The 23,006-nt window shown below is 44.4% G+C and overlaps 1 protein-coding gene across 4 annotated transcripts in view; it reads right to left on the bottom strand.

Moving 5' to 3' along the window:
- Positions 1 to 23,006, bottom strand: part of Erc2 (ELKS/RAB6-interacting/CAST family member 2) — a 973,754-nt gene that overhangs the window by 22,462 nt on the left and 928,286 nt on the right. The gene's annotated exons all lie outside the window — the stretch shown is intronic.

Raw genomic sequence — 23,006 nt, 5'->3', positions numbered from 1 at the left:
TCCAAGAAAGTGGATCAAAGGGGCATTTTTGGAAAATTTCAAATATGAAGGAACAATTTGATATCTCAGGTTTGTTGACCAGAAGTGGCCTGGATGACAAGTGTTTATAACAGGATCTTCATCGAGCCAATAATGGCAATTAGTCTCCAGGATTTGAGGCACCCTTCCCACGTCTCACTGTGGTGGAATGCCATTTACTCTTGGGCTGGCAACTAATTAGGGGTCTTGTTTGAAGATCAAGGTTTTTCAATCCTTGTTTCTTAATAACATGGTTTGCCTGTTGGCCACCTGGGTCCAGGCAAGACCTCCCTTTGCCCCTCCCCAAACAGCCAGCATTGCCTTAGGGCCAGAGCAAGTGTGGGCAGGAAACCACAGATCCAGCCTTTTGAGCAATTTAACCTCTTCACCGCCAATGTCCTGCCATCCAATGCTTAATTCAGCTGCCCAGAACTGAAGATGTTTGACCTTGTTTCTCCAGCAGGAATGAAGGCTTCGTTGTGAGGCAGAGAAAGCTCTTCAAGGTGCAAATGCTATTCAGAATGCTTTCTCACAGGGGAAGAGAGGAAGGAAGGCTCCGCTCTTCCAGAGATGTGGTGAATCAAGGTTCTTTGCATTTGCTGCACTTTGGGCTAGTTCTGGAATATATATATTAGAAGTGAGTAGGTAAATAACAGAAGAAGCAGAACCCCAGCTGGTCATGAGATCTGGAGGCTGAGGGAGCCCCTCGAGCCTTATTCTATGAGCTTGGGTTATCCGCTACCCTCTTTAAGACAGGGTAGCAGAGAGGCCAAAACAGCAGGAAAAGTAAGCTGCAAAGAATTAAGCTTGTAACAACTTGGGCAAAGCACAAACAGCCAGCGACTGAGGTTGGTCCTTTGGCTGTTGACTTACTCTGGCCTGGGTAGGTTGTGGTCACTAAACCCATTAGCATTCTCATGTGGCAACAGCTAATGCAGCAAGTTCAATCTGTTTCTGTTTAATTTCTAAATGCTGGGTGCATGCAGCCAGGGATGGCGGGCCGAAGCAGGCAACCCCACTGCCATGAACACTGTCATCATTGTCAACTATCCAAAATTCATTTTTGAAAACGATTTCATTTTGGCAGATAGAAGCTGGAGTTTTGCATTTGATTAATTGTACTTTAATTTCAACTTGCTGCAAATTGTTTTGTGTTTTCTCAGTAACCACTGAATCAGGTTTCCTGTGACAAAAGGAAAGAGCATGCGGGGGGGGGGGGGGTGGTGGCGGGGGGGAACTCTTAAGTGGGAAGGAAACAGGGATATGTGAAAGCACAAGCTAGGTAACCGCCAGAAGCTCAACTTTTGAAGATCCTTAAGGTCTTCATGTGTACAAATAATGCTCACCTGCCAGCAACTAGACAGACAGGAAAAAAGCTATCTCTTGAGTCTGTAGAGTTGAAATGAGTCCTTAAATGAGCTATAAAGGCACATTCCGCCTGGATTTTATATTGTGTCAAGCTTTGTTTTCCCTCCTTGTAACATTCTTCCTCCTCTCTCCTTCTTCATCTCCCTTCCTCTTCTTCCTCCCTCTCTCCCTCCCTCCTTCCCTTCCTTCCTTCCTCAGTCCCTCTCTCCCTTTCTATCTCCTTCCTTCCTCCCTTTCTCCATCCCTTCCTTCCATCTGTTACTACTTCTCACATTTCTTTAAACATCTATGGTGGGGGGTGCTACACTAAGTACTACAGGTGCATAGCTCAATGAGATCACTCATAGCTCTGACTTCCCCTTCACATCCAGGAAGCATCCTAGACATTATATTCAACAAGTAACTAAAGTGAACATGCATTTCAATCCTTGAAGTCCCACTGAGTACCAAGGAGCAGAGTGAATCTCCACCATTCCCTGAACACCCTTTTGCTTGACACAGCCTCTGAAGAGGTTGCTACTGCTAACCCACCATGCTCCCCCAGCAACCTGGGATTAATCTAATGGGAGACGTGGAAAGACTTTCCTAAGGGGATGCTATATGTACATACAGAAAGAAAATGGCTCCTCACTAACTGGATTTCTATGCATTTCTAAGGTTTTGTCTGGACTCTTATTTTTAAATGAATTTTTAGCCATATGGTCACCTACATCCTCCTTTAAGGAAGAGGATTAAGGCAACCTTCTTCCAAGATTTTTGCACTATAGCCTTTCGGCTTCATGGTTTGGAGAATGATTACTCACTTCTAAATATGAAGAAAAAACATGTCTGAAGCATTCTTCCCTACCATCAAATGCTTTTTGCCGTAATGTAGACCCGAAATGTCTCCCTTTCCCAGTGATTCAAAGGCAATACATTTTCTGTTGAAATTAGACTGCAAAAATCACATTCAGAAGCCCAAAGCAATATATCTTAACATCTTAATTTCATTTACGAAGAATGCAGTGATTGATCATTCATCATTGTGAGATTGAGTGAATTACCTGGAGGATTCTACACAACTGATGGGATATTCATATGTTTTCTGGCTGCTCAGGACTTTGGGATCTAAGTTGTCTTTGAAGGAGTGGGATGCTAAAAAGATTACTGAGGGAGGGTCTGCCTTTAAAGCCAAAGTAGAACTCCGAGGACTGACTTGCTCCAAGCGGGAGCCTCCCCGAGTGATGGCCAGGATGTCTGCTGCTGGGTTACTCCCACTCCCATCCCCTTACATGGAATCCTGCTTTCTTGCCCTTATGCTTTCATAACTGACCTTGAAATGCCTGGGTGAAGTGGCACAAAATCTACTTGCATTGAGGTGACCTGACCTCTCATCTAAGAGATGTCTATAAAACCTAAAGCTACTGTGTTCAAAATGAGTTTTGCTTACAGTATAAACAAAATGGCAGCTGCCTGGAATATCCTTGTGAGGCCCCTAGCACCCTAGCTGCCATTCATGTTCTCATACAGAAAATTATTATCCTTTCTTGGTGTTAGGTAGAGTTGCTTGATCATTAGAACTGACTAGGATGTTGGAGAACAGGGGTTTTGGAGTGTCCATAGTATCTCTGGTCTTGTGCTAGGTGTGTGGATGGAAACAGAGTTGCCAAAGCAATGAATACCATCATCCTCAAGTCCCAGTATGACTTCTATAAGGGTAGCTTCTCAGTGAATACCTATTCTGTGTTCGCTGTGATGCATGTTTTAAGAAACACACAAAGAACAGATAGATGTCTCTAGACATCTCTGCAAGCTCACATATGTACACAGCTCAGGAAGCCCATTGCCCAGTGGACCACCTTAAAGTGAAACAATGACATCTCCCTCCAAAGAATGAGGAGTTTAATAAAAGCAGAGGTTATTTCAGGGAAAGTCTAAGGCCAGTTCCATTTGCACAGTGCCAAAAAGCAGACACACTTTCTGGTTTGAATTTACATGTAAATCCCATGACAAAGTCTGACCTTGTAGGTCTGCACATGAAGCACAAGAGCCCAGTACTGCTGCCTTCCGCCTCCTGCCTCTATTCCAGGGCAGGGATCTATGTGAACCCAGTGATCGTCATGGAGACTGACAGGCTCCATGGACCCATTTTCTCATCCATTATGAGGCTTCTAGCTATCATAACTGTTTCCAGCTTAGAGGTAGAGGTGCCCTGAGCGGGAATTTTTGCATGGTGTTTGTTGCTGGCCACTTTGAAGATTAAAGAGAGGAAAATGTGTTTTCATAATACATAAACTGCCTGGAAGTTTCCCTATTAAACCCCAAGGTCCTGGCAGGCAGGAGTTGGGCTTAGCTTTCTATGATAGGCTTGGCATCCAAGACCAAGGGCTGGAGAATGCCTTTGAGTACAGTGGGCCATGGACTGAAGGGCTAGAGGCTTGACAAAGTGGGCACCCAAGACATGATAGCAGTGGCTTCCGAAGTCCATGCTACAGCACCCCAAGGTCTTCTAGCAGCCACCACATAGCATGGGGATTTAACAGAGGTCTCAACCTCTCTCTATTCCCCTTCCCATCCTCCCTCCCTCCCTTCCTCCTCCTTCTCCTCCTCCTCCTTCTTCCTCTTCTCTCTCTCTTCCCCCTCCTCCACTTCTCATGTGTATGTGCAGATACTAAGGTCCTGGATGCTGTCTCTGAGCCTTTTTACTTAAGGCTAATAGCTCTACCACTTGAGCTTTGAATCCACTTCCTGCTTTTTGGTGACTAATTGGAGATAAGAGCCTTGTGGACTTTCTTGCCCCATTGGCTTTGAACTATAATCCTTAGACCTCAGCTTCCTGAGTAGCCTGAATTACAGGAATGTGTACCAGTACCTGGCTTCAGTTTTTCGACAGATATCTTCCTTGGAACCGGTGAGCAGAGCTGCAAACTCCACAGAAGTGCACTAAAGTCCTACTTGGCTGTGTCTATGAGCAGGGGTTCCCCCTGCAGGAGACACGCAGCCACGTTTCCCTCCAGAGCTTTGCACATGCCTTGAGTACTTTCCCCTGGCTTTTATCTGGCCACCTCCTGCTTATCCTTCCACGTGAACGTCAGTGCCCCTTCCTGGAGGTAGGGCGCCGTTGACTACTATCCCTGGTTAAAAACCTCTTGCCAAACACTTCCTCCCTCCATGTGCCCCAGGGTTCCAGCAGCTTGGCAATCTGTATTAGTGTGTGATTACTGCCTGGTTGCACTCGGGGCTGCCTGTAGAAGGCCAGGTTGGCTCTATGTAGCTCACTGTGGTGTTTCTTAGATAGCTGCCACAGGTGGGTGTTCACATATTTCAGAGGGCCAAGGAAAGAGCTGAGTCCATTGATAATAGCAGGCATTTATCAAGTGCTTTCTATGTTCCAGTGACTTGCAACTTCTGTACTATTGAAATTTTGAAGTGGAAAGTTTGGTGTTGCCACAGACATTAAATGTTGAAAATGTGAGACAGGATGCCACAATGGTGAAAAGCTACCTATTACTTCTTCCACTTTCTAGTCTGGATGACCTCGGGTAAATCACTTGACTTCTCTGAGCTTCAGTTCAGTTCTCTCATCTTCAAAGTAAAAATAGTAATTTAAACCACTCCAGATAGCTGAGGAGATGTGAAATGATCATTGCCCACAAAACCCCAGACTAGTGCCTAACATGTGAGTCCTTACTAACAGTAGTCCTTATTACCTACACTTCAGCACGAGTGCCTATGGAACAGAGAGCTGGCCATCAGGACCAGCTTGATCCATTGTACCAAAAGCATAATCCAGGGTGTTCATGCCCAGGTGTTTGTGTTTCATGGGCTGAATCAGAGCCCATTTGTTTTCATAAATAGGAATGTGCAGAGAAAAAAAAGGAACTCACCAGAGGATCCAGGATGAACAAAAGCAACCCTAAGAACTGATCAAGTAGTGAATTCTGTGCCTCCCACCTGGGGCTACCTCCAATGGGCAACTTCATTGGCAGCCTCCTCCTCCTGGATCTTGGGCTCTGCCTATTGGCACAGCCCACCCTGCTTCATTATGCTTCCGTGGTTGGTTCTGTGTGTCAATCCCCCCCTCCACTGCCCCCGGGTCCAGCTGTTAGATAAAACTTTCAAGGATATTTCTGTGGCAGGTACAAACCTGGACAGGAAGCCTCAGGAAGAAATCCTAAATTAATTAGATGTCAACATTTAAGCCACAAGAAGGAGCAGTTGTCATAAATTTTTTGGAGGGTTAGAGTCCAATTTTAGCTGTAAAGGCGAGCAAGCTCACTGATTCACTTGTGAATGGGTGCCAAGAAAATGATATATTTTACATTCTTTCACAGCTTGTTTTGGCTAAACACAATGAAAAAAGGGAGAGAGGAATTACAGTTTTTATTCTTCAGTGGGTTGAGGCATTCAATCATGCAAAAGAGCTCTACCACACATGTGCCAAAGCAGAGGAAACAAGCTACATTGGGCTCCTTCACACTTGCCTTCTTCCACCTTTACTGAAAAAGGAGATGGAGTTAAAAAACTCAAAAGGAGGCCACAAGTGACACAGCATGGTTTCTAGCCCAGCCCAGGGCTAACATTCCTAATGACAAATCAAGATTCTGCAGGAAGCTCCTGCCTGGCCTGTCTTCAATCCCAACTAAATACTGACATACAGACAGTCTTGAAATATCATCTCTAGGGCAGGTGTCCTCGACTGAATGGGGTAGCAGGAAATCATTAGCAGAAAGATAGGAAACACCCTAATTTCCACAAAACCAGAAAGGTGGCTGGGATCGTGCTGTTATTTTTGCTTTCTACTTACTCGGTCATTCATTCATTTATGCACTCATTCATTTGCTCATGCATTTAGTTGATCATTCAATTCAACAAGTACTTATTGTTGCCAACCATGAGCCTATGACTCTGAATTTCTTTGGTAATATGATCTTTAGAGACGTACTCAAATTAAGACCAGATTTTATAATTTGGGCAGGTCTCTTTCTTGTTGTTTTTTTTTTTGTTTTTTGGGGAGTGTGTGTGTGTGTGTGTGTGTGTGTGTGTGTGTGTGTGTGTGTGTGTGTGTACTGGGGCATGAACTCAGGGCCTATGTATGCACTGACCTTTATCTTTTGCTACTTAAGGCTGACCCTCTTGAGCCACAGCTCCACTCTAACTTTTTGGTAGTTAAATGGAGATTAAAACGTCTTGGGACCTTCCTGCCTGGGCTAGCTTCTAACTAGGATCCTCAGATCAAGGATTACGGGCATAAACACCAGCACCTGGCTTAGAGAAGGTTAATTCAACAACTAGTGTATTTCTAGGAAGAAACTAAACAGAGAAACACAGAGGATTCGCATAGGAAAGGCCATATGAAGATGAAGGTAGAAGCTGGGGTATGCATTTACAGCTAAGGAACACCACAGGTGTCCAGGAAAGAGGGAAGTAAAAATAGTCTTCCAGAGCCTTCAAAGACAAAGAAGATTAGCACCTGATCTTGGACTTCTGGTCTTCAGGACCATCAGCAAATATAGTCCCTTACGTTAAACCATAATCTGCGTTACAGTGCCTCTAGGAACCTATATAGGAGGAAGGGAGAGTCTTAGCAAAGCTCCTACTTGCCTCAGGTCATGGGAGCTATGTGAAGAGGGGCTATTCTGGGGTCTGTGTGAAGAGTGGCATCTGGGGGCCAGTCAGCCTCTTCCCTTGCCCTGGCTCCTGAGTTGCGCTCTCCCAAGGGTGGCCATCTGTGGGAGAATTAGCACCCAAAGTCAATATTTGTCTGCAGGCAGCAGTTGTGTTTGTACTATGAAAGCCCCAACAGGTTTTTGTTTTTTTTCCAGAGATTCCAATCCATGTGGTCTTTAGGCCACGAAGTAACCCTGTCCCGAGGAAACCTTGGAAGATGAGCCAGGAGGACAAAAGTCCCACACAGTTGACTCTGGCAGGCAGGAGTCCAGAGACTGAGGATGAGTCTCTGGGCCAGGGTCTTCAGGGGGGCTCGATATACAATTGTGGCGTTTGTGGGGCTGGTGGTGCTCAGCTGGTCAGAGCCTCCCCCTCCCTCTTGCAGATCAGCTGTTCCCAGCTGGAAGTAGTAAAGTCATCCTCTTTCCAGGGACACCCGCTGATGCAGCTGACAGACTGTGGCCCACAGGAGCACACACGGCCCTAGGCCTCCTTCAGGAGAAGGAGCTGTCCTGGTCACCTTGCATCTGTCCTAGACAGGGGTGTGGAGGGGTCAGAAAATACCATTCTGGCTGTTCAGTTCCTAGCACGAGGAGGCTTTTAATAAGTTCATGTGTGAAGGAAAAAAAACCCCAAGCTCTTGGTTCACCAACTGAATTTGAATTCATTTCTGGACGACCATGCTTGGCTCTGCCACCTGTACTTCTTGGTCTTAACTGTTTCTTCTGTATACATCCAAATATTATATAAACATGTTGGGAGAATTAGAGAAGAGTGTACTTATGAGAGGCCTTAATGGAAGACAGTAATAAAGGCTTAATAAACACTAGTCAATGTTTCATCATGGAGTCGTGTATAAACCTAAGAGTAGTACTCTTACTAGCCAGCTCTAGACCTCAGGTTTGAGAGAGTGGAGAGGGTAAAAGAGAGGAGAATAAGGGACAGGAGGGGAGAGGGGAGGAGAGGGAAATGAGGGACGGGAAAGGGAGGGGGGAGTCCTCGTAGGAATCCAGTTGACAAACTTCTTCTATTGCCTGACCTCAACTAGCTGTCATGACAACTCTGAGACTTAGGGTCAGACTTGTTATCTCCACTGTGATAAGTGAATCTGAAGCTCAGAACAATTATAGAACTCAGGCAAACAGTCTCCAATGATAAAGAGCAGAACAAGACCCCAACTCAGGACCTTTCCCTGACATGCTGACAGAATGGAGGGCCTGGAGGACTCTTTCCTGAATGAACCAAGGCAAGGCTCAATTGCAAACAAATCTCAGGCAAGATGGGAAAATAGCAGCAAAATGAGACAGGAGGGAAGACTTGGGAGACCTGGGTTCCACTTCCTGATGGGCTTGGCAAGTCAGCTCTCTCATTCTGACTCTGTCCCTAAATCTCTCCAGTTCCCAAATCCTAGGAGGGGGCATGAGGTGGATCCAGAAGCTACAAACTAACGAGCATTCGATTTTCTGGCCCCCATTTTCTTGCCTGTCAATTGGGCACAGTAGCAGGCCCCCAGGCTTCCCCGTGTACATGAAAGGATTCAGCAAGTAGTAACCATGTAGAAAGGATGCAGCATACTATGATGGCAGATTGGAAAGGAAAACCAAAAGGAAATGGCCCAAGATAAAAATGCATTAATATTAAACAACAGGTTCTTCAGAACACAAGGCAGTGAAACCATTATTTTAGAGAAACAAACCCTGCCCAGGAAAAGTCTGCCAGAGGGGGCGGAAATGAAGGCCCAACCAAGCGGCCCTTGGCTTACCTATCTAAAAAACACAAGATGAAACAGATTCTTTGTAAACCAATATTTGTAAAAGCCCCACTGGGCTTTTTGCCTGAACAGACTGCCTATTATCTTGGCAAAGGATGAAAACAAGTGAATTCTTATTGAAAATGAGCATGAAGCAAATACAGGTGAATGCTATGGGCATCATTTGAGCTGTCATTTACTGAGCACCTACTATGTGCTAGGAACTATGCACAGATACTTTAACTGGCAAGACACTTTAATATTCTTACAAGATAGGGATACTACTCAATCATTCATCTAATCACAAATTTGTTTATTTGCTTTATAGGTTTATTTATGTTTGGTATCAGTGCTGGTACTTGTACTTTTGTACTCTTGCTTGTTTATTTCACTCAATGCTGATGCTCTGCCACTTTAGCCACACCTCTGCTTTAGCTTTTTGCTGGTTAACTGAGGCTAAGACTCTTTCAGATTTGTCTGTCTTGGCTGGCTTTGAACTGAGATCCTCAGATCTCAGCTTTCTGAGTAGCTAGGATTATAGGCATGAGCCGGGGGCACCTGGTACACACAGGTATTTCCTGACTGTCTGTTATGTGCAGGTTTGGCACTGTGAGGATACAGATAATGATGAACAAGGTATGTTTCCTTTGAGGAAGACAAGGTTTCTCAATCTCAGCATTTCTGACTTTTGGGGAAGCTAATTCTTTTTTTCTTTTTTTGGGAAGAAGGGGCTGTTGTAAATTAGTGGATGTTTAGTAGCATCCCTAACTTCTACCCACATAGATGTCAGTGGTATCTATCCATTGCATTAAAAAAAATGCCTCTAGATCTTGCCAAATTTCCCCTTGAGGTTGTAGTGGGGATGATGTTGCTCCTGGCTGAGAACTACTGTGCTAAATAAAAGATGAGAAAAGTGAATTTCAGAGAAAATACATCCAAGGCTGCATGGTAGTAAAGGAGGTTAAGGAGGCAGGAGCCAGATGTGATCTCTGAAGTCAGTAATCCTTTGTGTCTGCAGGTTGACACCCCTCAAGAGATGGGAGTTGCTCGGCCGCGGCCAACAGGATCCTATCTCATTGACAGTCAATACACGTCCACCTTTTAATGATGCCTTTGGATTCTTCCATTTTTTCACCTCTCCATTTCTGCCAAATCATATCAATTGCAAACACTGAATTCTTAAAAGTTGGAGGAAACTCTAGTTAACCCATGCTCTGAACCCCAGGTATCTTTGTGAATTGCTACGAAGCAAAGTCAGTCCTCCGGGGAGCTGCTAGATTGCCTTTGGAGCATAGTTCATGTTTTGACTCCTTAAACAGTAAGTCAGTGGGGGTATACAGAGATGGGGGAGGAAAGAGAATTGGGATTATTATATTCCCCAAATATCCTGGAATTCTTAAACTTCAAAGTTGTGTTTCAATTCCAAGAGTAGCCTAACCTTTGCAAAGGTTACTTGGCAAATATATGCAAGATAAAGAATTCCCTGGGAGAATGTCTGCCAGGTTCCTAAGCCTGCATTCATATCTAATTTATAATCACTCTGAGAAAAGGGGTTTCTTTTTCAAGGAGCTCACATTACCTCTGGTCTGGCATTGTACAGAGGAGTGACAGGTGCAATTTACGTGAATAATCACCACAATCAGAACCAACCAGGGACATGCGCTTCAGAGGGAGAAATTGCTGAGTCATGCAGTCAACTATTGTTCCTCAGAGAGCGCTAGGTCCACAGAGAAGCAAGATGGCACCAGAAGAAGCAATGGTACCTATGGCAATTCAAGTATCCTGGTCGGGAAGACTTAAGTTATGGTCCCAGCATTGCCTTTAATTCATTGTATGATATAGAAAAAGACCTGGCCTATCACTGGGACTCAGCTTCCTCATTTGTAAGGTCAGGTCATGAGTATGTGAAATCCAAAAATAATTCCTCAAACTGGGCACTGGTGGCTCAGGCTTGTAATCCTAGCTATTCAAGGGGCTGAGATCTTAGGACCATGGTTCGAAGCCAGCCCAGGCAGAAAAGTCTGTGAGACTCTTATCTCTAACAAGCCTCTCAGAAAAAGCCAGAAGTGGTATTGTGGCTCAAGTGGTCCAGTGCTAGACTTGAACACAAAGCTCAGGGATAGTGCCCAGGCCCTGAGTTCAAGCACCCAGACCAGCACACACACACACAATTCTTCTTGCTTTAAAGACCAACTATTCTCCAGTAGCATTTAAATCTCTGTAAATGTGTCTCATGATTGTTTGAAGAAGCCATGGAGACAATGACAATGAACTTAACAATATTAGCTCACAACCGATGCTCATAAATGTATACATCAACAAACAAGGGGGGATTTCCACAATAAACCAACTGGGTTGCTTCTGCCAGCTCATGTAATCAAAATCCAGGAATACTTAACTTTTGGACATAAGCAATTTATATGTTTATAAAAGCCCTACTATAAAGCTAGGCAAGAGTGGTTCATACCTATAATTATCGTTACTTAGGAGGCTGAAATCTCAGGATCTCAGTTTTAAGCTAGCCTAGGCAGACAAATCTATGAGACTATTATCTCCAATTAAAAAGCTAGAAGTAGAGGAATGGCTCAAGTGGTAGAGTGCCAGTGAGTGAAAAATCCAAGGAAGAGCACATGGCTCTGAGTTCAAGACCCAGTACTAGCACGTATGCATGTACACTTGCAGGCGCATGCGTGGGCACACACACACACACACACACACACACACACACACAACTAGCTGTGGATCAGAGATCAGAAAGGGAGAACAAGGATAGAAAGTAAATACTTTAGTCTGTGGGTCTTATGATCTCAGTTCTGCCAGGTTGGTGCCAAGGCAACCACAGACAATAGGTAATTCAGAAACATAAAGACACAGTGGCCGACTGTATCTAGCTGTGGTCCCCTGGTGTTGCTTGACACATTTGGTGTATGTCCTCTTCAACATACCTATTCCCTGGACCTGGGCCTGGGCCTGGAGAGAAACAAAGATGCTTTAAGAGCAGTCCCCCTAACTCCCCGGGCTCATCTCCCTGTAGTCAGAGCCCAGGAAAATCTTCCTGCAAGAACCCCATTTGTAGCTGATGAGCAAAGAGCTCCAAGATCATTAGCCTCAAAAGCCATGTAGTCTCCCTGTGTTAGGCTGAGGCTCTAAAAGCAGGCAAATCAGAGGGAAGAGATGGCTGGGAATGAGCACTATGCACCAGGACTTGGCTCGCCTTCCTTGGAAAATCAAATCCAAGTGTTAAGAATTACAAAGCTCAATTATTGCAGGCAAGAGTTGGAGGTAGGGGTGGGCTTTTCTCCCAGCAGAACACCTTTCCGGCTCACACATGAGTACTGTTTGGATTACAACAGAACTGCAAAAGAATAGTTTGATCATGAGGTCATCATATGGGGCTCCAGAGCCCAACTGACCTTTTGAAGTCTGCTAGAGAACCTCATTATGCTCCTTTTTTTTTTTTTTTCTTTTAGTCAATTCCTCCTCTGATTTTTCCAAGTCTTCCTGCCTCTGCATTTCTCTGATGGTAAGATTTTTGTCTCAACCAAAATGCACAAGCTGAGGGGAGAGAGGACCCTGGTGGGGACCAGGAGGGAATACCTATTATTTAAGCAATTAATCTGCTCTGGGGATTTTGGTCTGCTACTCCTTGGGCTGGATTTACTGGTAATGATTCTTTAAGGAGTAGTAGTCATAAAATGTCAAGATTCCCATGGGTGACCAGCACAATTCTGAATGAATGGATGCAAGCCTTGAGTCACAAGTAGCAACACTTGCCAAAGCAAGCACACAGCTTCCCATCTTGTAAAGCAGTAATTGGAAATCACTTCTAGAAAAGAAAAAGCCAGTCTCTCGCTATGACAGGCCACCCTTCCCGTGCCCCCTTAACATGAATGCGTATTCTTAGCTCACTGTCTGCCCTTGAAACACATTTGTGTCCTTGCTGCCATTTTTCATACTAATGAATACTGACTTCCTGCTAGCAAAATGTCCCTGTAGTGTCCTAGTTCCCTTTAAGGAGATGATAAAGTGCAGCCTGGTGTATGGCCGCACACAGAAATCACAGGCGTTCACAATCTCTTCGGGGAACGAAGTGATTCTCTCTGCTTTCAACTCGCTGATAGGAAAGCTGGGCCACGCCCAAGGCTCCAGCTTGGAGATGGGTATGGATTTGCCCTGCCTGGCTGCCTTGGCCTTCCTTGGGCCACCACTAGCAATGACAGCACAACATTGTCCCCATCTCTCTCCCAGCTTCAACATATTTGAAGAGTTTTAAGGTACAAAGCAAACCCAGGGAGGGAATTCTTCTCACTTGTTTGAATGAAAGGCTTGGTAATTTCACAGTTGTTAATCATGATTGTAAAATTATTGGGCACATAAAATGCAGAAAATTGTCCTTGTCTTCCCCTGCTGATGGTCCAGATGCAGGGCCCTTCATGCCGAGCCTTCAGGGCCGCACCATATCTTTTAGCTTGAGCCACATGATCCCTTTCATGGGATTTCCAAATCTTTGTTGTAGCCGAAAGATAAAGAGGGTCATTTCAAAGGAAGTGACCAGAGGCAATAGCCACATGAAAGGGAGAACACAGGACTGATTTCCTGTCCTCTTCAGATCTACATCTTTGTCCTAGTTTTCACATTAACACATAGAGTGATGTGGATTGACTTGCATAAGTTTTCAATGCCTTCATCAGGTGCCTCTGGCTCTGAATATCTCTACCTCTGAACTTGGTGACTGACCAGCACACCACAATGATGGACTTTCTTTATATTATTGCTAACATCACTAGCAGTAAGACTTCCTCTTAGATGACAGGCATAGGCATCATATAGTACAACCAATAGGAATCTCCTGCCTGAGCTGGGTACCAGTGGCTCATACCTAGAATCCTAGCTACTCTGGAGGCTGAGATCTGAGGATCATGGTTCAAAACCAGCCTGGGCAAGAAAGTCCATGAGACTCTAATCTTGAATTAACTACCAAAAAAGTCAAAAGTGGAGTTGTGGCTCAAGTGGCAGAGTGCTAGCCTTGTGCAAAACAAACTCAGCGACAGCTCAAGTTCAAGCCACATGATTAGCACACACATGCACACACAAAGAATCTGTCTAGTGATACTTCAAGCGTGTAATCACCAGGACAATATTGAATGCAGTTAGGTGTCAAGTGTAGTTGCTAAAGCTGTTTCTATATAATGTATGTGTGTATATGTGTACATATACACACACATATATACACACACACACTCAGTTCATCCCAAGTTCCTAACATGTTGTATTCTTTTCATTTTCTCATTTAATAGACAGAGAACCCTGAGGACCTAGTGGGCCAGGACTGGTTCAAGGGCTCTCTAGGCCCTTGGACTTCACAAAATGTGCAGTGATGGAGCTGTCATCTGACCTAGTCTGTCTGCAGTGCTCCATGTAAAGGATGCAAAGTGGCCTTGGGCTATTGCCTGGCTTCTACCCACCTGGGCTACAACTCAAGATAATAAATTCATTTTCCCCTTTTATTCCAAATATCATAATGACCTCGGCAAGGTGCTGGGATCATAGCAACAACTGAGAAAGACCAGCTGAGAATGGAAAGTGCACCATCACCTGTCTGAAAACCTTCTTCACTGGAGAAGACCACGAGGATGATAGGAAGGAGTGGGGAGTTGTCACAGTCCCACCCCTTCTGTTAAATGACTTGGCCCTGTCGTGTAGTAAGGGACTTCCAGCCTCAAGCTTTTGCCTTGAAATGAAAGGAATCTAAACCTGTAGCTTAAGAACTTTTGCCACATATAATTATTGACCTGAGCCATCACTCACCTTCAAGAATTCTACACTGACAGAGGGCAAAAGAAAAGCGTCTAGAATATCAAAAGGTAAAGGGTCCAGATTAAAAAGGGAGATGCGAAAAGAGCTTTTCCCCAAGACAAGCCTTTAATTGACTCCAGTCTCTGCCCAGCACCTTGGCCCCTTTGTCAGTGTGCGGGGAGGTGGCTGGGCCCACTGGTGTCATAACTTGCTGTAGACCCTGCTGCCAGCCTGTCACATTTCCCCCAAGAAATCACCCTGCTGCCACTATGAGTGCCACAAGTAATCATCATCTAGAAGCAATGCAAGGCTTCTGAAAGAACAGTCTCAGAGAAAGGACAGGTTCGGAGCCTAGAGGTGGAGCACTCCAGAGGACTACTGGAAGGGCAAGACTCTAGAAAGCATCTAGAATATCAAAGAAGCCATGCCAGGACTGACTCTTGACAAAGTCTGGGATAGCTGGTGTTTCTGCTCAAGAAGGTCATCCGAGTCAACTTCACAGGCAGCTCCTTTTCTCTGGATCCTCGTTTCCTAGTCTATGACGTGGTTCTAAGAAACAATTTGGGGCTCTGCCCCACACTCCCAGATTAAAGCAGAGAAGAAACACCCTTTATTTTACAAAGGCTATGGAAATTGGGACAAACCTCTGTTCCAGCACCAATACAACTTAGCTCTCTTTTAGATATAAAGCTCTCTTTTAGATATAAAGCAATCATAGGCTGCCTTGAAAGGAAATTAGGAAAGACTAACCAGTCCTGTGCCTGTAATCCTAGTTATTCAGAAGGCTGAAACTTGAGGATCCAGGTTCAAAGCCAACCCAGGCAGCAAAGGCCATGAGCCTCTCATCTCCAACTAATCAGCAAAAAGCTGGAAGTTGAGGTGTGTCTCAAGTGGTAGAGTACCAACCTTGAGTAAAAAAGCTAAGAGTACAAGCCCAGAGTTCAAGTCTTAGTGTATGTGTGTGTGTGTATGTGTGTGTGTGAGAGAGAGAGAGAGAGAGAGAGAGAGAGAGAGAGAGAGAGAGAGAGAGAGACCAGAATGATTCCTGTAGAATACCTTAGAAACCAAATTAGTCCTACTGATTCTGCATGGAGAATGTACCACTCCCATTTTCTGGTGATTAATTGGAGACAAGAGCCTCACAAACTTTCCTTCCCAGGCTGTCTCTGAACTGTGATCCTCAGATCTCAGCCTCCTGAGTAGCTAGGATTATAGGTGTGAGCCACCAGCACTTGGAATGGGATGAGTGTTTTAACAATATATGCTTCAGTAGCATTTTACTTTTCTGAAAAGAAGCCCAGAAATGAATAGAAAGGCTCTGGAACCACAAATGTACTACCCACTAGTCCTTCAGAACAGGACACCCCCTCCACGGTTGAGAGGAGCCCCTTCCCTGTTCATCTCTCTGGTAGGCGTGTGGGAGGCAGGGAGGAGTTGGCAAGCTTTGTTATGGTTAGCATGTCAAATTTTTTATGGTCATTTAGGATAAAAAGTGGTTTCAAAGGGGATGTTAAAGCAAAGAAATCAAAATAATTAAAACATGTTTAGAGGCTATAGACCATCATTTCTTCCTATTTAGTTTTTGTCCCTCACTTTTTTTCTTTCTTGGAATTCCCCATCAACCCGTGAGACTTTCTTTGCTGGGCAGACCCCAGCTCTCCTCTGGTTGCTGGGCTGGGCTTTGCTTATTAAATGTGGATGAATGTCAATGTCACCCAGCTCATTAATAATTGATTTCCAGCCTGGACTCTATTTGCAGAGCAGAAGCCACTTACAGAGTCCATTATTCCAACTCTGTGTGTAGGTCACTGGGCCACAGAAGTTCCACCAGGGGTAACCTTTGTTGACAGCTGTTACCATGGCAACCCCACACATCTCCAGCCCCAACTCAGATGCTCTGACACTGCTGCGTCCTGCCCCTCACCAGGGACCAGGCTGGCTCTTGCCAAGCTTTTAAATAGGTATGTGTGAAACACTGCTGGCAAAATGGGTTTTTTCCGTTTTAATTTTTTGGTCTTCATTGAACAGCATTGAGTTTTTTGTTTTGTTTTAACAAAACTTTTTGGAAACCATCATGGAAAAGGGTATTTTCTAATTCAAAACACAAAATCCTTTCTTTCTCTTCAAGCAAAAAACAAAGACAAGGTAAATCTACCTCTGGCTGCTGTTGGGCCCTTTTAAGTAAAGGAAACCCACATCAGTCCTGAATAACTGATTACTTCTCTTCTACCAACCAAAGGCTGCAAGCTTAGATGGGGAGAATTACTGTTTTGCTTTTAACTACCTATTAATATTTTGTCCTACAAGCACACTTCCTCTCTCCTTCTACCCCTTCTTTGAAGATCCTACCCCCCCACTAAATTAATGTTTAACAATTAAATGAAACTAACAGAGAGGTTTGAAAAATCCACACAATTACCTATTGGGTGGGTGTGCAGAGCCTTTAATTTAAGTGAGAAATGTCTTCCAAATTATGGTCTGAGACCTCACAGCTAATTACATAATTTTCTGCATCTGAAAAAACATAAGCTGGGAAAATGAAAACAGAATCACACTGATAATGGAAGAAACAAACTGGGAAGTGGGTCCAATCATTCTTTTAGAAAAAAATAGAGCTACTACACACAGAAACAAAGCATAATGCTAACACACAGAAAAATAAAGACATTTTAAAAAGCACAAAATCACACTTTGAGAGATTATCTGTCCCATATTTGTCAAGTTGAACAAAGCTCTGGACTCAATGAGACCACCATGGCCAAAACCATTTGAAAAATAGTATATATTTCATCCATGCCTGTAGATTTTTCTAAGGCATAATTTCCTACTGAGGGCTGTGCAATAAAACAACATATTTAATTTTGTTTAGTTCAGAACTGGCCAAATGTATGTGGTTACAGAGTTTTTAAAAAGAATTCTTGAGGTTGTAGCTCAGGGTAGAGTGATTGCCTTGCATGCACAAAGCCCTGGGTTCGATCTCCAGCCTTAGTGGGTGGGGGTAGGGGAAAGAATTCTTACTTAAGGTATGTTTATTGAAATAATAAATTAAAGATTACTTACTATAAATGATACTGATTTAATACATCCTGTGGGGGATTTTTTTTAACTTTTCATGGTCTTGTTTCTTAGAGAAAAAGGCTGATCCCATGACTTATAAATAAGCATTCTGAAGCCCAGAGAAAAAGATGCACTCATAGTCTAGTCTCCAGGATGTCTTAGAGGTTGTCAGTTGCCTGTATCCTGCCCAATGCCTACTTGGTTAGACCTCACCTGTGCTCTAACTGAAAGGTGAGAAAACAGGTAAGACAGGTTGGGATGCTCCAAAAAAGACAAAGTCAGGTTAGGTAATTGTGATGTCTTTTAAAGAGAGAAGAAAAAGATTCCTGTGGTACGTAGTATGTATGTACATATGTATGTATTATTTTGTTGGTAATGGGGCTTGAGCTTAGGACCTGGGCACTATCCTGAGCTTTTTCGCTCAAGGCTAGCGCTCTCCACTTTAAGCCACAGCTCCACTTCTAATTTTGGGGTGTTTAATCAGAGATAACAGTCCCTTGGACTTTCCTGCCTGGGCTGGCTTTGAACCATGATCCTCATATCTCAGCCGCCCAAGTAGCTAGGATTACAGCCATGAGCCACTGGCATCCAGTCTGAGAAACATGTTATACTTCATTCTTTTGTTCTGGTTGATAGTTTGGTGTGGAGGAATATTCCAGACTCAGAGGTAGGGATCAGATTTGTGCTGTTTAAGACTGAGGGAACCTGAGGTGGTCAGGAGGAAGAGGGTAGAGCAAGATTGCTTTAGCAAGTTCCCCAGTATGAAGAAAAGCTCAGCCTGTGACAAGCTGTGTGAGCCTTCTTGTCAGGGTCTTTCAATCCCTCCCCGCCCCCCCATCTGTAAAAGGAGGGAGGTGAACTGGAGGATCCCCAAGGCCTCTCCTGGCTTTGACATTCTTTATCCCCCCTCTCCTGAGAGTGACACTCAAAGCTTCCCCACACAATGACTGTATCATGAATAGCAGCTTTTAAAGTCAAAATCCTCTTCTCTGGGAAAGAAATGTCTTTGTTCTTCTAAAGAGCAAGGTCACTCAGTTCAGACTGGCACCCCACAGACCAAATGCTTATGCAAAGCTTAAGCCATTTCTGGGAGATACCTAGAGTAGCCTGGGTAGGACACTGGCTGGTCCTTACTCCCCAGGGATTCATTTGTTATTGTTTGGCTTCCACAGTCTCCAGAGAAAGCAACGGATACAACAGATGTCAGGATTCAACAGATAAACACATGCACACACATACATACACACGTGCACACACATACTTGGTTTTTTGTTTTGTTTTGTTTTTGGAAGGAAATTTTAGAAATGCAGCCAAGCGAGGAACAATGTTTGGGTTCAGCTCAGGTCTTTCTCCTGAACAAAAGTCCCCATTCCCATAACACTCTGAAAGAAAACAATTTCATTCGACACATCAAGTCACTACCCTCCCAGACCACCATCTATTATGAAAGCTACATGTAACTGCTGGCATTTTTGTTTTTTAAATTTTGCCAGAACTTCTAATTCTATGCTTTTAAAATTAAGATGATGAGCCAGGCACCCAGTGGCTCACCCTTTTAATCTTAGCTACTTAGGAGGCTGAGATCTGAGGACCATGGGTCAAGACCAACTCAGGCAAGAAAGGCCATGAAACTTTTATCTCTCATTAATCACTTAAAAAGCCAGAAATAGAGCTATGGCTCAAGCAAAGAGTACTTAGCTGTGAGCAAAAAAGCTCAGGGATAGTGCCCAGGCCATGAATTCAAGCCCTTTGGACCAACACACACACACACACCATCACCACCAGCAACAACAACAACAGAAACAACAACAGTAATAAATAACAAAACAAGATGGCAAACTACTTATTTTTTCTTTGTTTTGGTATTGGGGCTTGAACTCAGGAACAGGATGCTGCTCGGCTTTTCATTGAAGGCTGGCACTCGACTACTTGAGCCACATCTCCACTTTCAGCTTCATGGTGATTAATTGGAGATAAGTGTCTCATGGACTTTTTTGTTGGCTTCACACAAACCTGGATCCTCAGATCTCAGTCTCCTAAATAGGTAGGATTACAATTGTTGATGCCTGTCTGGCCAACCACTTACTTTTACAAAGACCTTGAGCCAGCCCCAAACATCCCATCTCTTCCTTAGGCCCCAGTAAAACCAGTTTTGATGAGAGACCTTAGGGTGTCAAGCCTCACCATCTGTGCTTGCTAAGGGTTAGATCTTTCATTCTGTGAGACAAGGTTGGGTAAGAGGGGATCCTAGAGGAAAAGCTACTGACTTTGTATTGTAAGTAAGAGCTCAGAATATCCATGCCTATTCTCTAATCTTATCTGGTTTGTGCATTTGATTATCTCTAATAAAAGCAAACAAACAAAACAACAGGAAATGGTTCAGGGGACAGTTGAATGCTTCAACAAGAGTACTGCTTTCACAACCTTTTATTGCCTTCTCCAGTGGGAAAACTGGCCACTCCTTGGCAACTCTATCACCCTCAGCTTCCAAACATAGTGAGTCCAAATGTCTATACTTGATGAGTTGTCTAGAAAGCCAGATGGATACTGTCATTAGGTTCCAGACAATAATTCAAGCCAGAATATTTCTGCCTGTGTTAGTTTTGTAAATGTTGAAAATAGATAAGTCAATGTACAAATATGCCAAGTTTGTGCTGTTTGAATGATTTCAGAACAAAACATATTGGGTAAAGTGACCAGAACTGAAAGAGTTGTATGGGGTTTTTGTTTGTTTTGCAAACTCTACCAACCTCCCTTTACCAAGCATCTACTATGTTCTAGACACTGTGAAAAGCAACAAAACATAGGAATCATTAATTCTTAGAGTCATTGTGCCTACTCAATATTTTAAAGTATAGGGTTGGGTTGTTGGAATGAGAAAATCTAGAATGTTAATCCAGGATCCTATGGCCACATCCTATGATGGGACTGAGATCTGAACCTAATTCTGCAAAAGCTTAGGCTCTTTCTGTGTCCTGTAAATGATGCTGGCTGCTCATGCTTTTCAGTACAGTTAGAACAAAGGTTACCATTCCCTGTGCAATTTAACGTCAACTTCTATGACTATCCAAGACTGTGTCAAATAGGACATGACCCAAGATGGTGGGTGAGTCCATTGAATTAAGAGTGCTCACTGATGTGCTGAGCTTGCCCTGAGGCCCCTGGATTAGAACATTGAGTGAATGTTCTACTTAGAACATTAGCCAAGCACAACTCTTGGTGTCTCTGTGGAGGTTTCCAGAAAGGATTCTGAAGTGGAGAAGACATGCTCTAAATCCTATAGGCTGGGAGCCCAAATAGAAGACTAGGGGAAACAGTAGAGAATCAGCAAGAGGCACAGGCTCTTTCTGTAACTATATCTATTTCTCTCTGCGTGTCTCTGTCTCTTTCTCTCTCTCTGCTTCCTAGCTTCCAGGGGGTTAACTGTTTGGCTTTTCCACATCTCTCTGCCTTGGACTGGCACTTATGAACCCAAGAAAATGGAGGAAGTGTTCTCTACTTCAAAGTGATCCCACAAAGCTGTCTAAAAGCAGACAAACTATATCTACCTGCCCCCAAGAAGGAGCTCTTAGTCTTTTCTTCCAAGCCTAATGGATTCCATATAGCCAGCACCTCCCTGCTGCGTCCCGTTTCCAACCAAGATGGTTTCTCACCTTCCTATACTGTAATGGCACAAAATCACTTCCAAATTCTACCCCTTGGGGAAGGGGATTCTCTGGAGGGAGCTTTTCTGGGCAATACCACTAGGCTTGTTTTCTAGATACCACATCTGCTCAAGGTTTTCAGCTCTCGGGTATTTCTCTGCTCACCCAAGTCCTCCCTTTCTTCCTGGCCTGCCTTCCTCCTTCCTGCAAGCTGTGTTTAATCTGCCCTGCCACCTGTCTCTGAACTCCCTCAGACTTGGGAGGAGTAGAGCGAGGTTGAAACAACAGGGGCTGTGGAGGAGTCATACAGGAGGGGAGCGCCGACAAAAGGCTGTCCGTGCGTAAGCAGTCAGCTGTCTGAGCACAGAGGGATTGCTGCTGGGAGACATGGCTTGTATTAGCCAGTAGAGCTTAGACTCATAGGAAGAAATTTAAAAATTTGAATGTTTCGGCTGGATATCAAGAAAAACATCCTGATGAAAAGAAAAAGCTCCCATGTAGGGGATGTTCTAATAAAGATGAGTGAGTGGTCAGATCACTGCTGTGTGCTCCACAGCTGAGCTCTAGCACGGCACACACAAGGTCTGGCTGCCTCAGCAGGCCAGGGGCTGCCCTTCCTCCAGTCCCCTTTGCCTGGAGAAGACCACAAAGGTGGTTCATGTACATGACCAGAAAGCTGTCAAGTATCCTTCGTGTCCCTCTTGGTTCTGAGAAATCAAGAAGGTACTTAAACAGAATCCAGAAAAATGGGAGTTTGAAAAAATATCGGTCAGCCTGTAGAAGCTAGAAAACGGTCAGCCAGTCATTGGGTTCTGCATGCCATTGGCTTCTCTCTGTGCATCTTCTTCTGGTTCTTTATTTTTCTACTTGTTCTTAACACTAGTTTGCAAGTCATGTCAATCCTACCTCCTGTTTCAATTCAAGAACAAGAACCTGGTTGGCTGTTCCTGGAGGCTGGTTCCCAGGCCTTATCCAGTGGATGAGGCTGGCTGCCCAGTCTTAGGCAGGGCAGGGCAGAGAGAGTCTAATATAGCTGTCTGGTGATCATGAGGACTCTTTAGAACATGAAATTGCCCTTAAGGTATCACTAGGCCTATCTAGGATTCTCCTTGTTCTCTCTTACCAAAATCTTAGTTCTAGTGGCTCATGCCTGTCATCCTAGCTACTTAGTAGGCTGTGTTCACATTCCCCCACCTCAGATCCTCAGCCCCTCTCACTGAATCTCTAGAGGCAGCTTGTCGTCCCCAGCTGTATCAGTGGAAGCCCCCCCCCCCAGACCTGAACTCCACCCTGCCCTAGAACTCCTGCCAGGATAGGTGGGCACTTCCACTCTCTGCCCAGACCTAACTGGACACACAGAGTACCTCCCATCTCTCTAGTCCCGTGTTACAAGCTACCACTTGGGTAGGGACAGGTGCCATATTGGCCCCTCTCCTGTGGGGAATATGGCCCCACTAATAAACCACCTTATAAGCTTCCATCTCCTGTATGTGACTGTCTCTGCATGGTCTCTTGGGATGCCTGGGATGGATTCTTACAGGCTGAGATCTGAGGGTCATGGTTTAAAGCCAGCCTGAACAGAAAAGTCTGTGAGACTCTTATCTCCAATTAACCATCAGAAAACTGGAAGTGGAGCTATGGCTCAAAGTGGAAGAGCTAGCCTTGATAGCACCCAGGCCCTGAGTTCAACCCCTATGACCAAAAAAACTCAGTTCTCTAAGCAC

The sequence above is a fragment of the Perognathus longimembris genome, chromosome 10 (assembly GCF_023159225.1).
Source record: "Perognathus longimembris pacificus isolate PPM17 chromosome 10, ASM2315922v1, whole genome shotgun sequence".
Lineage (NCBI taxonomy): Eukaryota > Metazoa > Chordata > Mammalia > Rodentia > Heteromyidae > Perognathus > Perognathus longimembris.
This window is presented reverse-complemented; position numbering and strand designations above follow the sequence as displayed.